Source organism: Stenella coeruleoalba (assembly GCF_951394435.1).
Source record: "Stenella coeruleoalba genome assembly, chromosome: 16".
NCBI lineage: Eukaryota > Metazoa > Chordata > Mammalia > Artiodactyla > Delphinidae > Stenella > Stenella coeruleoalba.
The window spans coordinates 23,200,103-23,217,950 of NC_137162.1; the positions used below are offsets into that span (position 1 = coordinate 23,200,103).

At 41.2% G+C, this 17,848-nt stretch overlaps 1 protein-coding gene across 13 annotated transcripts in view; it reads right to left on the reverse strand.

Moving 5' to 3' along the window:
* Positions 1 to 17,848, reverse strand: part of LOC307175250 (uncharacterized protein) — a 579,209-nt gene that overhangs the window by 316,626 nt on the left and 244,735 nt on the right. The gene's annotated exons all lie outside the window — the stretch shown is intronic.

Below are 17,848 nucleotides of genomic sequence, written 5' to 3' on the forward strand. Positions count from 1 at the left end.
AAAGAAAAAGATACATAAAACAAAGGTCTTATGACTGTTTCTCAACACCTTGGAGCTGAGTTCCTGCAAGGCATCTGGCACCAAAAAGGACAGAATACTTGCCCTTTAAGAGATGACTTTTTTTTTTCTAAGCATGTTTAGAAAAACTTGACTGTAGCTGGCGTGAGCTCACGGGTGTGACTGGCTCTATAGATGATCAGTCCTTTTAGTCCCTTTGAAAACATATGCATTTGAAGCTTTTCTTCCCTTTGAACTTGGAGCGCTGATGAAAGAAATTTTGTTGTTGGTAACATGGAGACCTGCCGTGCTATAACTTGAAAGCTCACCTGCACTTTAAAGTTGAAACCTCAGCCCAGACCTTGGGAAAAATAAAATAAATTAAAAAGAGCAGTTCTGTTCTGCTTTGAGAAAAATCTCGTTTCAAGAGTGAATAATTAGAGAAAAATCACAGTTCTGCCTTGCTGCTTTTTTCCATTTCTGTGTTCTCCTTGGCAAGTCCTTGACATTATTGGAAACCATGGTCTATTCTTTCCTTCCAAGATTATGCAGTTCAGACTGTGGACACTCCCTAATGGCCGTGGCACATAAGCCTCTGTGTTTGGCATCTGTGCCATGTGGCTTTAGAAACTCTTGGTCAGGCAGTTCATTCTCAACGGGTGATATTGCCGGTATGCATCACAAGGTGACTTCATTAGGACTTAAGACAACTTACAAAATAATTTTCTGTCAAATTATGATAGTAGTTATGTCCTGAGTTTCTCATTTTGAAAAAGAATTAACTCATCTTGGAATCAGCCCAGATAGAACTACTTGGTATTCACTGATGACACACTCTCTTCGTTTCTACTGTTCCCTCCATTAGAGTACTCATCTCAAATAGACTTATCCTTTTTCAATAATTTTATTGTCCTATCCTTCAACGTCCAAATCAGATAAGCTTTTCGATAAAGCCATGTTGATTTCCTCAGCTAATCTCTCCCTCCTCACTGAATCTTATAGCATGTTCTTTCTTCTCTCTTTTATGCTGAACCCTATTCACCTTGCCTATTTATAGAAGCTTTTTTTTTTTTTTTCCTGGAAATCTCTCTGTGACAGCATCTCCTGAGCTACTTATATTGGAATCTGGTAACCAATAAATATTGTTGCATTCATTGATTAGAGTAATTACTACATGGGAAAGTTATTTTCCTCTTGTCATATTTGTCAAGATTGGTTATGCAAAAGCTCAAGGAAAAGCAGCTGATTATCAGGCACCATCAAGATCCATGAGATATTCATGATTCGTCATTCTAGAGCTTTTTTTGTTGGTTGGTTGGTTGGTTGGTTGGTTGGTTTTGTTCTTATTTGTTTGTCCGCTTTCTTTTTGGGTGATTTAAAAGAGAATACTGTAATGTGTTTTTGGTGTCCAGCATCACATCCTCTTGGCCTGTCTCTGATTTGAGTCATAGGGTTATGAACAACTCTGTGCAGGTTGGTAGCGCTACCCCTCAAGAAGCCATTGTGAATCTCTGGACGTTTCTGCCTCGTGGCTCTGCGATCCAGCTGATACCAAGTGAAGGTAGAACCCATAATTGCAGGACTATTAAAACCCTTGGGGGCAACTCTCAAATAATGGGGCACAAGAGCCAACAGATAAATTCCTGAGCCTCTCATTCTTTGTCAGGTAATGTTGGGAGGACGCTTTCAGAGGTTCCTCTGGAATTGAGCCTCTATTTCCTACAGAAACAAACTTGATAATGAAAAACTTACAGGTTTCTCTCACTCAATTATCTCACTCTTCTCTACTCCCTCATTCCTGCTTTGAAAGGTAACTACCCATATGAAATACTTGTACCCAATGCCTATCACAAGGAGAAACCAAACTAGGACTATAGAAATGAACCCAGGAAATGGAACCTGAGAATAGGATTCTGATATTGGGCCACGCTGGTGCCAGCACAAACTCCACTGCTGACAGTGCAGCCATGATAACATCTGATGCGTTGAAATATCACAACTATTAAGATTTGAACTTGTGGTAGATTGGGATATAATGCAGATGTAAGGGCAAACACTGGTTTATGTAATAGCTCTAGCACTTGGACAGTTTGGATGCAAGAGCGATTTTAAGAACAGTGGAGTTGGTTGGCTTTTGCTAACTGCTTTCGGCACCTTAAAGAAAGAGAATGGCAGGATTCCATCAGACAACTATAGCCTCGGGCACGCTGCGAAAGCAAGAAGGCTTTCTGGCAACACTCACAAAGATTTCCATTTTCTGCAACTACAGGGCAGTTTATTTTTAAAATCATGACAAGTGATAAATGTAAGCCTGGCCTAAGTCCTTCCAACAGTGTCTCCAATGGGCATGTGGATTCAGGTGGACGTTTCCCTGGTTCATTATACTAGTCATCAACTTAATATGGGGTAAAAGGTGGATTTAAGCAAGGGATCCATAGACTTCACTTTCCAATGGAGTCAGGGACCTGGAAATATGCAACTCTAGGGAAGAGGCACAGAGATAGGTCCAAAGATGTAGCACAAAGTAGGCAGATTTTTGTGTCTTATTTTAATGGCCAACAGAGAACTTCAACTGTGAATGAGGCGCTAAAGAATCTGGGAGATAGAATGGCTCGTCCAGTGGACGTCAGCCTGTTTCTGTCCTCAGCCATTCCAAGGCTTGTACAATGGGGCTGTGAAAGGAGCAGCCATGGCGGCAGGGACGGAGGCTCTACGTGGGCTCTCTCTCATCAAAGCTGATCCAGCCACTGCTACTGATAAATGTCCAAGCAGCCAACATCAGTGACAAAGACTGAATGCTCAGCATGGAAATAGCCCTCCATAAGACCAGACAGCCACTTGGTGGTAAGGTGACTCCACTGGACTCATTCAACTCTGAAGAAGCAGTTATTCTTCCTTATTAAAAAAAAACCCCAACTACTTCAGATTCGGGTTTGGCATCTCATCCTACAGTATTCTGCCAGCCCCATTATCCAAGGGCTTACAGAATTATTAAAATTAGCCTGACTTAGTGACATGAATCCTATAAAATTTTGCTTTGGACCAAGAGACTCATTTTGAAGCAAGTAAGATATAACAATGGACTCATGACCAGAGTATTAATTCTTCCTACCATGTACTTTATCATCTCAAAGCAGATGTCCTGATAGAATTTTAATAAATTATTAAAGGCTCAGTTAAGGCAGCAGCTTGTGGATGACAATGCTATGGGAGGAAGTTGTTCTCAAAAATCCTGTACATGCACTAGAGTAACAGCAAAGTCAATAGCTAGAGTACATCAGACTGGAAAGCTAGAGATGGATATACGTTTGGCCCTTCTTCCATCATGCCCAGAAGCCAGTTACAGCATTTGTGGTTTCTGGCACCACAATTTTAAGCTTTTTTGGATTAAAATTGCTCTTATCCAGCAAAGAATATTTCCACCGAGAGACACAGTGAAAATTCCATTGGACCCAAAGTTAAAAATGCTGCCAGGTCACTTCGGGATCTACACACAGGAAGGTAAACAGGCCAAAAAAGATTGGGGCTATCAGCCCTGGGTATTGAGAAGCTGGGTTGCTATTACATCATGAGATGAGAAGGATTCTATTTGGAACTATGGGAATTTACTAAGATGCATTTTGGAGTTTTCTGTCTGGTCTGTACAGTAAGTAGGAAATTAAAGCCAACACGGTCTGACAAGTGAAGGAAAATCAAAAGATTATCCCTTGGGATGAAGGATCGGATCACCACAACGAGTAAACAACCTAGGAGCTAAATTTCTCTTTGAAGGTGAGGAAAATCTTAGGATGGGTGGTGAGGGAGGTACAGAATGAATATCAATTTCACTCTCAGAACCAACTGCAGGAGGAAAGTTTGTAGTACGTTTCATTAAATTCCTTGCATTCCTTCTTTTGGTACTACTCTCAAAGGTCCTTGCCAAGCTCAGCTCTTACAGCCAACTGCAACAACTCAATAGTGTACCTTCATAACATGCCTTTACTGAATTTTCCACCCTCCCTGTCTCACTCGCCTCATTCTCACTGCTGCTTCTTGGAATGACTTCCAAAAGGCACCACCCCAAATCTAGTCTTTATCTCAAGCTCTGCTCTTGGCAGAATCCAAAGACAAACATCTTTACATTTGATAAACACATACATTGTGAAATACAACACACATTATAGGATTTCAAAATAAAACTGTATTTCTGGACAATATATTGTGTGATGGCAGGGTGCTTCTGACCAAGTCAGCCTCAACATTTCCCTCAGCTTGAATGAACTTTAGACAGGTTTCTCCTGCCTCTAGGCCCCAGACCTCCCTTTTTTTTAGAGCACTTACTTTAGAAAACTTGTAATTACAAATTCTTTATCTGCTCCTCTGAGATGTAAATCTTCTTCCAGTTCTCTTGCCAGTTTTATAACCCAGGAATGTCTTTCTCAAGGACCTGGGAGCTTTCTATCTGAAATATAATCACCGAGGAAAACAGCATCCCTATCTCCAAGTCTCTGGGAGGGTAGGGGTCTAACTGCCAGGGGTTTTGTTGTAAAACTACCTGCTGTCATGAAGATAGGAGAAAGTTTACTTTTCCTTTGGGCAAGGCCAATTAGCAAACACAGATGGCCTTAAAGTTTCCCCACTCCAGCTCTTAAAAGCTCTCCAGCTGCCTGTTTCAGCAACGTTGAGTTCAGACTGCAGTCTGGTCTCTCCCTATCCTATAGTATTTAAAAATCTTCCATGCCAGTTTAACTTTGTCCAGTATGATTTTTGCTTTGAGCTCCAAGAAAATCCTAGGACATAAATGTCCTCCCTTCTGTCATTAAGCTGTTTGGGGAAACTATAACACTCAAAGTAGCAAACAGATTTCCCTTGTGGGCAGGTCCTGTCACGTATTTATTTCTCCTATAAGATCCAGGACAAAATTAGTGGTGCAATATGTATTCACAGTGTACTTACTAAATAGCAGTACATTAGGTCTGGCTACCACCGTCTCTCCTGGATACCTGCCTGGACATCTCAGCTCTTCTAAGCCTCAGCTTTACCAGAACTAGTCACACACCTGGTACAATAGTTTGACGCTACCCTACCCCTTGCTCTTAAGGTAAAGCTCAAATTTAACATGATTTGCATGATTCTGCACGATCTGTCCCCATCTCGCCTTCCTAGCTTCTTCAGTAATCATTTTCATGTAAAATATATGCTTCACTCAAGAAGAGAGTTGCACAAATGCACTGTCTTAGCACAGATTGCTCTTCCCAAGTTGAACTGGTTTCCTTTCCAATCTTCATTTGTTCTCACCTTTCAGGTCTCAGTAGAGACATTACTTCCTTTGAGCAGTTTTTGAACCCCACGTCTGAGTTAATTGCCCGCTATGTATCATTGCACTTCCCTGCACACCTCTTTGTCTTCCCATCACCTTCACCCTTTCCTTCAGACTGTGAGGACCACAGAGCCCAGCCTACCGTAGGCACAAAATAAATACCTGCCAAATGAATGATTAAAACCTTTGTCTTTTTATCATGGTCATATGTTACCTTGAACTGATTAATATTTTATCCAATGGACAAGGCTTCAAAAATAATAGGGGGGAGAAAAAGAAGCTTTACTTTAGAAAATACAGCTCCATTCTGAAAGAAACTTAATGAGAATTTAAGGATGTTTTCTTTTTAGTTCATTGCTATGCCTTTCTAAAACTTACCACAACTATAGGCATCTACTTTCTGGTCTCTGATGTATGTTCTTTCTCCTAATATAGGAACAGATGTTTCCCAAAGGACAAATCACCCAATGAAGGTGAGGACCAGGACTCTCCTGTCCAACCTATTATATCCTTGGAAGCTATTAGTCCCACCTGCAAATAAAAATACCAAATGGGGCTTCCCTGGTGGCGCAGTGGTTGAGAGTCCGCCCGCCGATGCAGGGGACACGGGTTCGTGCCCCGGTCCGGGAAGATCCCACGTGCCGCAGAGCGGCTGGGCCCGTGAGCCATGGCCGCTGAGCCTGCGCGTCCAGAGCCTGTGCTCCGCAACGGGAGAGGCCACAGCAGTGAGAGGCCCGAGTACCGCAAAAACAAAAAAAATAAATGCCTTTGGTACAGGGAAAAATCTTCAGAGCACAGAAACTGAGCCTATCAGAGAACTGGCTCTCACACAATGACAGCCAAGGCTCTGAAAATCATAACACAGATCAGTTATGGTCAAGACTCATAAAAATGATGGTACCTTTTTTTTTTTTTTGGTGGTACGCGGCCCTCTCACTGCTGTGGCCTCTCCCGTTGCGGAGCACAGGCTCCGGACGCGCAGGCCCAGCGGCCGTGGCTCACGGGCCTGATGGCACATTTTTAACCCTAATTTCTTCATGGTTCAACAACACCATGGGGTTTTCATTATCATTCCCCATATACAGATGAGAAAACAAGGCTCAGAAAAGTAGTGAGGCATGACTCTAGGTCAACTAGTTGCTCTGGTAATGATCCCACATCTCTGTGGCCTTTGCCTCCTGGTACCTTATCCTAAAATCTAGAGTTACAACTCACCTTGGCCCTCTTCCTCAATTTATAATCTACACGCCATGATCAGTTCACAAGCAAGCTACCAGTCCCAGACCTTAGGTTACCTGTGATCAGTATTTAATTTATACCCCCTAATGGCCCAGTTTGAGAGATAAAAACTCTCCTAACAGGTAGAGAGTTTTTACCATCTGCCACAAGAAGCAAACACAAGGCCCCTCTGAAAAGCTGAAAGCAGCCACAAATAGTGGCCTTCTACTTGGTGTCAGATCAAATATCCATACATAATTGCCACGAGTGTTGAGATCCTTCAAACGGCTAGAACCAAACTGCTGTCCATGAACTTGTTATTCACAACATCAATGGGTACTAAATAGAGAGAAAAGAAAAACCAGATGTGTGAGAGTTAGGCTACTCCACAGGTACGAGGCTCACTTTCTGATGTCATTATTTTGCATTTTATTTGATGACAAGTGCTCATCTTGGTGTGAGGTGGAGGTTAAGGAACTGTTGTATGACTGTGAGTTACAAAGGCATTGTTTTGCCACAAATAAGTATATATACATACACACATATACAGTCCCACAAATACCTGTTATACACATATTCCCTCACATATTAATATTATTGTTATTTATCATTTACTGGGTTTCCAGTGTGTGTTGGGTACTCAGATAAATATTTTATATGTGTTATCCAATCAAAACCCTTACAACCCTAGTAGGTGTTAGCAAACCCCTCACTTTATAGAAGAGGAAACTGAGGCTCAAGATGTTTAGAAGTCTAGACCACATCAACATAACTAGTAAACACTAGAGAAGGGTTTAGAAATTGGACTCTCCTCAACACTCATGCTATAATATTACCCAGGATCTGCTATAAAATAGAAGAAACAAATCCCGGCTATGATATTAGTGATTACAAATGAATGTGCTTTTCCAACCAAATATGAATGATTTTCCCTCCAATAAATAAATTTATTTTGGTAAAAATTTAGGGACGGTAGTTTTAGAGGCAGGGACCCTGTCTAAATCCTTTTAATAGAACACTAGGCATACTGATGCCTCATATTGATGGTGGAGGTCTAATGCTCAAGTTGTGATGACTGGAAGCATCAATCGCTAGAGCTGGATCTGCAGTCGGAACTATTTTCTAGATCTCAGTTCAGTGCTGATATGCACAACAACAAAACTGCATCTTTCTGTCAGAGAAATTTTCTGCAAACCTCAGCTGAATGTGTGAAGTACTGGGTTAGGGGCTTTGGAGAATATACGTAAGATTCAAATAAAGACCTTTTGGGAGCTCAGTGAAAAATGAAATGTCTACCTACATAACTGTTGCACGATATTGAAAGTAAAAATGCTAAAAAAAATAGAAGTTTAGATAAAAAGTAATGAACAGTTAGAGGAAAGTAGTGTTACCTTTGAAGTCATGTTTGTAGTGGATGAAACACTGGTTTTAGATCCACACAGATCTAGGAAGCCCACCCAGATCCTCAATCTAAATTTTATACAAAGTGAAATAAATTACTTAATTGCATTGTGCTACATTTCCTTACCTATAAATTGGAAATATCTATTAAAATCATATATATATTCATACACTATATAAGAATAATATACAATATCTATATTATATAGCATATATATTTAAAACTAGCGTAGTGCATGGCATCCTGTAAGAACTCTGTAAACAATGTTTTCTTTCTAATAACTGAATAAGGGGAGATAGCAGGTTAAGGATTCTGGAAAGATCAGGAGAATCTGTCGAAGCTGATAACGTTTGTTCCATGGGAAGAGAGCGGGGCCACGGATCTAGGCAGAGTGAGAATCATAAGCAATACTAAAAGGTAAGAAAATGTGAGTTACCTGGGTGGGACATGTCTCTGTTACATTTGATCGGTACAAAGGGAAATCAATTTGGGAAGACAGTTTAGGACCAGATAGGGGAGGACCTGATAATAGTCTAAGGGAGTTTAGAAAACACTTGTGTGCATAACCTGAGATGTAATTGATGGAGGGGGGCATGTCATAGCATCATGTTCACGTACTTTCTTTAGGAAAACAAGTAGAAAAGCAGTGTCAAGGACTAATTAGAAGTCCTCAAAGAAGAGAAATAAATTGTAGGCCAGGAGATCAAAGAATCAGCCAGAGCAATATTCCAGGCAAACTACTGAATGACTACATTTGGGCAATGACTGTGTAGATGAAGTAATTAGGCCAGTATGAGATAGTGGCTGAGATCATTACAGAGGTAGGATCAAAGACTACACTAGCATTTCAACACTAAAATATTAGGAACATAGTGGTATTAATATAAATAATTGCGTTGGAATATACTGTACGGCTGAGAGAAATGATCAGCTTCTGAGTTTGAACTTTCAAGTTCCAGAGAAATATATAAACATAAATAAAAGCAAGACAGGAAGAAATACAATCCTTGGCCTGGAAGAGAGGCTGACGTTCTATAAACATTTGACTCCCATTTACAGAGACGTCATAATGGAAGCTGTGGGGATTAAGTGAGGAGATAATAGAAATAGATGTGTTTAAGGTCAGGTTTACAGAGCTTTAGATATAAAGTGCAGAAGAAGAGATTTGAAAATGAGAGTAATTTTAGAAGTAGGATGAAAAACAGAAGATAGGATATCATGGAAGCCAGTGTAAGGTAGTTTCAAGAGAGATTTTCAAAACTGGATAGGAAACAAAAATGTTAAGGATGAGCTAAACAGTCATTGCATTTGCTTGGAAGCAACTTCACAGAAAGAGAATTTTATTGACTAATGATATGGAAACCAAATTATAGAATTTAAGAATAAGTGGGTGGAGGTAATAAAAGTAATTAGTACGGAACAGTAGTTTCCAACAAGAGGCATTTTTGCTCCCAGGGGACATTTGGCAATATCTGGTGGCATATTTGGTTGTCACAATGGGAGGCGGCCAAGGATGCTGCCAGTCATCTTACAGAGCATAGGAGAACCCTACACAACAAAGAATTATGTGGCCCACAGGTCCATGGTGCTGAGTGTAAGAACCCTTGGTACAGAATGAAAGGAGAGACTTGTTGGGGGTTTGAGAAAACAACAAGATCAAAGGTCGGGGACTGTCTATATTTTCTTCTATTGAATTTAATGACGTCACACTAGGCTCTTCCCTCAGGCCATTCCAACTCTGTCTTTTGGGCTGGGTCATCCTCCTCTGTTCAATCTCTAAATATGTTTGCCCTATATCACTTCTTTGTCAATACACTCCCTGTTCCTCTTTGGCTGATCTCATTCAGCCAAGTACCATTTGTATAACAATGAAGCTCAAATTTATAATTTCTATTTCTGACCCCTTCACTGAGCTCCAAACACCAGCTTACTGATTACTTGACACCTCCTGTTAGATATTTAGTACGCATCTCAGAATTATAGCCTGCATAGCAAAACATATATTTCATCACTCTCAAATGTGTTTGTCCTTCAGTCTTTCACATCTCAGTAAAATACATCAATATAGAGGGATACAAGATAGAATCCTGGGAACTATTCTTTCCTTCTATCTTTCATTTCCCCCATGGAATGCATTAGCAATTCTCATCAGTTCTACACCCAGCACACATCTTGAACCTCTCTACCTTTATTTCTAATATACCAGATCATACCACAATTATTTGTTTCATAAACTATTTCCATGATCTCATGGAAATTGGTTCTCTTTCCCCATTTTGCCTGATAACAACCCATTCATCTTCATAAATTAAGAATAATATCTAAGCAAGTTGCAGATGGATAGCATACAGTTGATATAATTTCTATAGAGATTTTAAACAGCAAAACTATAGTACATATTGTTAATGGATGCATATAAATGTGGTAAAAATATTTCTTGGGAAAAATAAATACAAAATTGAAGATAGTGTTGGCTTCTGTGAGGAGCAAAGGAGGGAAATGGCATTGGGAGAGATGCGCGGGAGGCTTCAACTCTATCTGAAATACTTTTGTTTCCTTAATGTTTTGCCGTATTTTATTAAATCTTTGACAAAAGGTTCTGAAGCAATCTGTATGGTGGAAACATAGGTGTAATGTTATTCTCTGTACTTCCCTATAGTTTGAAGTATTTCATAATAATAAAAGAGAAAGAAATATCTCCAGTGGATAAAAAAGAATATTTGAAATTAAAATTCAATAATTTTGTTATCTTGACAAAACCCTCCATTGCCTTCTCATGGCTTTGCAGTCAAATCCAAATTCCTTACTACAGACTTCCAAGGTCTCCAGACCCTTTCCCTCCTTTTCCGTCCCTCTTCCTCTCCCATCTCTTTTCCTACCGTATTCCTAGGTCTTGACTCATGCTTAGGACTTTAATTTTGTTCACCAGAACATGCTAAGCTTAAGACCTTTGCACTCACTGATTTAACTCTCTACTCAGTTCCAGGACGGTTGGGTGGCTGGGTCTTTAACGTCTTAGTCCAAGTGTCAACTCTTCAGATAGTATTTTTCCTGATAACCATATATGAGGGAACACTATATATACACACACACACACACAGACACACACACACACACTCTCTCTCTCTCTCTCTCTCTCTCTCACTCTCTCTCTTATGATAGAAATTATATTCTTTATAATACTTATTATTATCCAGAATCACCTTATTCAGCTATATTTTTAAAATAAAATATATCTCTTTTCAATTGAAATTTAATCTCTAAAAAAAACTGGGACTTTGCCTCTCTTAATCCTTGTGGTGCCCTAGAGGCCTGGGGCAGAGGCTGACACATTTGTATTGAGGACTCTGTCATGACTTGTATATGTAATTTTAAAAACTGCCCAAAAAAAGGAAGATAAATTCTTTCTTTTAATTGAAGGGGAGGCTGGCAGGATATATTTTTAGCAGAAGTGAAGCAAAAAATATGCAGATTATTTGAAGTCTATCTTGGGACTGTGTCCTATTCTTCTGGGTCCCTTCTATCTACCATGATGCCTAACTTATAATGCCTAACTTACTAAATATATCCTTAAGTAACTAGGAAGTCAGTGGTGCATTCTTTTGCAGAGGTCAGTGTTGAAGCAGCAGAGCTAAGGCCTCAAGAATAAGTGTCGTGGATGATTTGAGAGACTTCCTGCAGTTGAGGTTGGAGATCATGGATGTGGAATAAAGTCCCAGCAGCAGGAGACTTAATGTGCAAAGATCATCAGTCCAAGGATGTTTTGCTATCTGCAAACAAAACCAGCAGGCTTTACATACGGGAGTTCTTAATAAGGAGCCACAGCTTCAGAAAATTAAAAATTAACAAATTCACTTACACCATTAGCAGTCTACTGTTCCCTGAGCACCACTTAAAAAGCCTTCAAATGAAACAGAACCATCTTTCTCTCTGGAGTCACTCTCAGCCTGGCAATCATTTTCCAGCTGCAGGGCTGGAGGCCTCTGCGAGGTGTCCATGTGGCTCAGCGGCAAGCACGGCTCTCACATATGTCCACACGAGAGTTGTCAGCAACTGGCAAGTGAGGAGGAAGCAGTGGCCCTAAAGAGTGAGTACCCACTTGTCAAAGATGCACCTGCCAGAAAAAATCGAGACCTGGCTGCAAAAACTGGAAAGACGAAAGCATCTTTTGCGCCCTTCAGCATTTTCAGAAAGAGGAGAAGTATTATCAGTTGACAGAGTTACCCAGGTATCATCAATTCTTTGGACATCAAAGAACATTCAACTGAGCAGGCTCTTGAAACTTTATCTTTGTTACCTTTCTGCATTCCCTACCCAGGGACTTTAACACACACACTTGTATACATACACACAGAAGCTGGGTGACCTCTATGTGTCTGACATTGTCCTCCATGATTTGGGTAATACAGAGGAAATAAAAGATACTTTCTGTTCTCTATTCTCTAGTTATGATCCCACTATATATAAAATATATATATTATATATATATTATATATGTAATATATATATATTATATATATAATATATATATAATATATATATTATATATATACATATATATCAAGGAAAGTGTTGGAAATCAATATAGCAAGGCACAGCACTCTGGAAATCCAGAGTGGGGAATTTTTAAGAAAGTTAGCTATAATGTGGGGCAAAATGGTGCAGAACTGACAGCCTCTGGGATTGATCCATAACTAGAGGTTAAAGCCAAATAGTGATGTGCAAATCCAGCATAGTCCTCAGACAGTTATCCAGGCCCAGAGAATGTGGTGGAGTGAGAAGGTATATGATGAAGACTATAGAAGTGTCAGAGACAGGTTACTCCTGACTCTGTCAGAAGGCACCCTAAGGAAGAATACAGCAGAGCCCAGAACTGGATATTACAGCCTGTAGGGAAAAGGCAGGTGAAACATGGTAGAGTTGGCCCATACCACCTCTCAACGTGTCTTCTCCTTCATGGAAAATATGTCTGGGATGAAGAAAGGAAAGGAAGAGCTCTGCCACAATGGGAACAGGATGCTATCCACAGAGGCATGACAAGATGGTATCCTAGATGGACCTGACTAGTCCACACCCTGTTCTGTAGGAAAGTGGACACTCCTAGAATGGTGGGATATTATGTAACTAGCTGTGAGAGGCACAGGCAAAGAAATTAATTTAGACAGCAAGTAAGAGAATGAAGACCCCTATGTCAGTCCTGAGCACTGAGACTGTCTTCTAATCAGTGCTTTGCTGGCTATTAGAAAGAGCTGCCCCCACTTCTCTGGAAGAATTATTTTTGATTATATCCCTTAACAAATGTTCCTAACCTAGGATAAATAGCACTTCCAAAACAGTAGCTGATGTAGAGTCATTTATTCAATAGATTTGTGTTTAACACGCACATTGTGCCATGAGTTGGGGATGCAGCAGGGAACTGGAGGATAATGAGCTTCCCACATGGGATTTTAGTGCGAAAGTACAGCAAGTGAACAGGTAGTTACAGTGTGAAATGATACTCAGGTGTAGACAGAAAGGATCTCACACCCAGACACCAGGGGAGGCTTTCTAGAGAAAGTGTTGTCTGTACCGATTTCTGAAATTGAATTGGAGTTAGCTGGATGTAGAGAAAATGGGGGAAACAGTGTTCTGTGCACAAGAAAAGAGAACGTACAAAGCCTTAGAGACAAAATAGAGGCATGAAATACTTGAGAGATGAAAAGAAGTTTAGTATGACTGGGTTATAGCATGCAAGGAGGTTATAGGAGAGAACGGAGAGCGATGAGATGGGAGAAGTAAGAGGTTATAGATCATGCAGAGCCCTGGAAGCCTCTTCAAGGAGCTTGATCACAAGTTCCTTTTCCTCCTCAGAGTTCCTTCAATATTTGCTAATGGTGCCAAGGTACTGTCACTTGATTCACTCACCAGTATTGTTATCTTTATGTGTGTGTGTGTATGTGTGTGTGTTACAGGTCCCCAGCTAGTATGTAAGTACCTAGAGGGAAACAATCAATATTTATACTTCTCTGGATGCTTCCAAGAGTACATAGCCCAAGTAGGCCTTTGATCAATATTTCTAATTGATTGGTTAATCCAATGAATGTTTCATGACATTGAACTCATGACTAAGAGCCAGATGGAGCAAGTCTCCAAGCAGATTATACCAGCAAAGCTTGCAGGGGTGGGGGGGCAGGGAGTGTTCACAAGAAAAGACAAAATGATAAACAAGAGCAGTTAAGGTTTAAGGTGGCCAGAGAATATGACAGCATGTATGATTGAATGTGAACAAACACAGTCACTAATATTTTTAGTCCTCACTATATGGTACTCAGTGGTCTAAGTGCTTTACATGTATTAATTTACTTCTCAAAATAACTCAGTGGTTTTTAGCTCCCATTTTCCAGATAAGGAAACCGAGGCAGAGATGAGGTAAATGGCTCACCCACAGTTACATATAATAAGTGCCAAAGCTGGGATCCAAAGGCAGGCATTCTAGCTCTTCTGAGCATACTTCATCTCTGGGCAACATCAGATCCCAGTACATACACACACACACCCCCCACAACAGTTGTGCACAAAAACATTAATCATGTCTATCTCTTGGAAATAAAATTTTACAAGTTATTTTTTCTTTTTAGTTATCTGTATCTGCTACGTTTTTTAAACTGTCTGCGCATCACAGATAGAGTAGTGAACAACATGAAGGCTAGAGAGCTCCAGAACATTGAATCAAAAAGGCATCTTAGGGGCTTCCCTGGTGGCACAGTGGTTGGGGGTCCACCTGGTGATGCGGGGTACACGGGTTCGTGCCCCAGTCCGGGAGGATCCCACATGCCACGGAGCGGCTGGGCCCGTGAGCCATGGCCGCTGGGCCTGCGCGTCCGGAGCCTGTGCTCCGCAACGGGAGAGGCCACAACAGTGAGAGGCCCGCACACCGCAGAAAAAAAAGAAAAAAAGGCATCTTAGAAGTCTTAAAATCTAAGACTAAAGATGAAACAACTAAGACCAAATGAGGTGAGATGACCCACCTCATTAATTTATCCATTAACCTCATTAATTTATCCATCCAGTGCCTTCTCTCTGCCAGACTGTTCAGGCACTGAGAAAGTACGGTAAACAAGAACAATCAAAACAATGAAAACCACATCCCTCCTCTCCTGGAGCTCTCATCCTAATGGGGGAGACTGACAGTAACAACTAAAACAAAACACAGTGGCAGGTAGAGATGAATCACTGAAAGTAAAGCATGATAGGGGATGAAGGGTGTCAAGGGTGGCCTCTTTAGGCAGGGTGGTGAGAGAGGTCTCTCTGAGGAGGCTATCGCCCAAGGCAAGCCTTCCGAAGAGCCCAGGAAAGGACAACCCAGGTGGAGTCACCAATATGGGGAACTTCCTGGCTGAGACATGGCCACGGGTGAGCAAGGGGCCAGTATGGCTGGAGCCCAGTGAACAAGGGAAAGAGTGCTAGGCAATGCAGGGACAGTTATCCAGGACCACGTCTTGTAGAACATGGTAAGAGCTTTGAAAAGTGTTCTAAGCGGGTTGGGAAGCCATCAGACAGTTTGAAGCAGGAGAGATCTGGTGTGACTTTTATTTTTAAAAGAGCGTGTGTAAAGATGATGGTAAAATGGACATTGGTAGAATAATGGTAGAAATGGTGAGACATGGTTAGATTTGCTGAAAGAATGAATGAAAAGTATTAAAGGAAAAGAAGGAAAGAGTAACACTGAGGTTTTGAATATTTGAGACAGAATAGAAAATCTATTGTAGAGACCACAACTCTCTGCCTAGGGCCTTTTCTGTTACTCCACAACGGTAGGTAGAGGCCATAAAGGGATTCTTATCATTTAATCTAAGAGGAAAATAGCAAAGTGAAATTTTATGGTTAATAATTACTCCTTCGTTTTAAATTAAAAAGCAAGAAAAAAAGCATTAGAGAGATTTCCTATTTTCCTTCTTTTTCTCCTCTCTTAAAATTCAGAGTAAAGGTAATTATAACCAAAAAGCTTTAGAGAGGCAATAACAATTTCATATATAAATTGAGCATTGAAATGTATGTTTTTGGCTAAGTGGTGGCAGCCATTTTAAATCCCTTCATTCCTGGGGTAAGAATGACCATAGTTTGCTTGTTTAAACTCAGGGCTTGGTAAACTCAGGTTTTAGAGGAAGCATAATGCATCAGCTGGAGCCTGGGTGTGAACAGAAGCATTCAGGCAGTGGCTGTGCTCAGGTTCCTGAAATAGCTTTTGGACAGCGTGTTCACCTTGTCTTCATCTCACGCTGTCTTTCTTCCCTGTCCTCTGAGATTCTGCAAGCACAGAAACGGATCTTACCTGGGCTTTTCAGAACAGATTTGAGGAGGAATTGTTTACAGTGAGACCCTGCTCCAGGGCCCAGGGTTGGAACAAAGGCACCAGTTTCCCTCCCTGACCCAGAGGTTCCACTTCAATTCACCTAGCATGGGACTCCTATGGGAAACACATCACTAAGCCGAATGCATGCAATCTAAGCCCACAATCATTTCACGTGTTAAGATGTAAATCTATTACCTGCAATAACCTTTTTTTTTTTTTTTGCGGTACGCGGGCCTGTCACTGTGGTGGCCTCTCCCATTGCGGAGCACAGGCTCCGGACGCACAGGCTCAGCGGCCACGGCTCACGGGCCCAGCCGCTCCGCGTCATGTGGGATCCTCCCGGACCGGGGCACGAACCCGTGTCCCCTGCATCGGCAGGCGGACTCTGAACCACTGCACCGCCAGGGAAGCCCGGCAATAACCTTTTGAATCTTCATTCCTTATGGGTCTAAGAGAAATGATGATTTTTCTTCCAGTTCTTTCTAATGTCACTTTTATTAGTGCCATTACTGAGGTAACAGCTGGTGGAAAAGAAAGGAAACATTTTATTTCTCATCTTTCACTCACTCTTCTTGATAGTGAACATGGGGCTCAATTAAAATAACATCGTTGTAGAGGGTGTGTTGTAGAGGACAATGGGGTCTTTAAGACCCCCCTCAAGTGAACAGCAAGTCTGAGCCTTGACTTTGTCCTTCGTCAGAAAAACCTCTTTTGCATTTTTCCATGTCACACTTCTGGTTACCCCTGAGACTGGGCCAATTTTCTAAGAGGAATAGGGTGCAGTTTCTAACTATCAATCATCAAGTCACTGTTTTTACCATGTTCTGTTTAATCCAGTGAGTTCTAACCTTTGAGGCAGGGTGGGGGTGAGGGAGACAGAAGGAAGTACACTGTCAAAGATTAGATTATTTGCGGCGAGCCGTTTCTGACCGGCAGAATAACGAGCCACCACACGCAAGATTCTTCTCGTATCACACTTTATTGGAGCACAGCTTGGTTGAAGAAAGATGGAAGGAAGACCCCGCAATCCTATAGCAGTCTGCTTATATAGGGATTAAGAACATGTGTCGCTCTGTGATTGGCTTTCGCCGATGGTGCGATTTGTGAGCCAGCATCGGATAGGTCGCTACTTTAAAACCTCATTAGTATACTTAGCGCAAGCGCAGTGGCCACAGGAAAGATGACTCAGCTTATTTCAGCTTCCTGGCGCGTAGCAGTTAGCTGACCGCGCCCTACAATTATTGGTGATAGGTTTTGAGAGATTATTAAAAAATAAAGCAAAGTTGTAATTATCACAAGTCACTATTCTATCCACATGAAACCCTCCACACCACCATGTGACTGTCAAGTCTGACTTTATAGTTCCTCAGGCAAACTTCACACATTAGTGGGGTTGAAGTGATCTACTCTTTATTCTTCAGAAAGGCTGCACTAGGCCAGCTGTTCAGAAGAAATGGGAGTGCCAATGGACTTGGGGCCAGGAAGCCACACGGATGGACCTAGAGATTATCGTACTAAGTGAAATAAGGCAGACAGAGAAGGACAAATACCATATGATATCACTTATATGTGGAATCCAAAAAATAGTACAAATGAACTT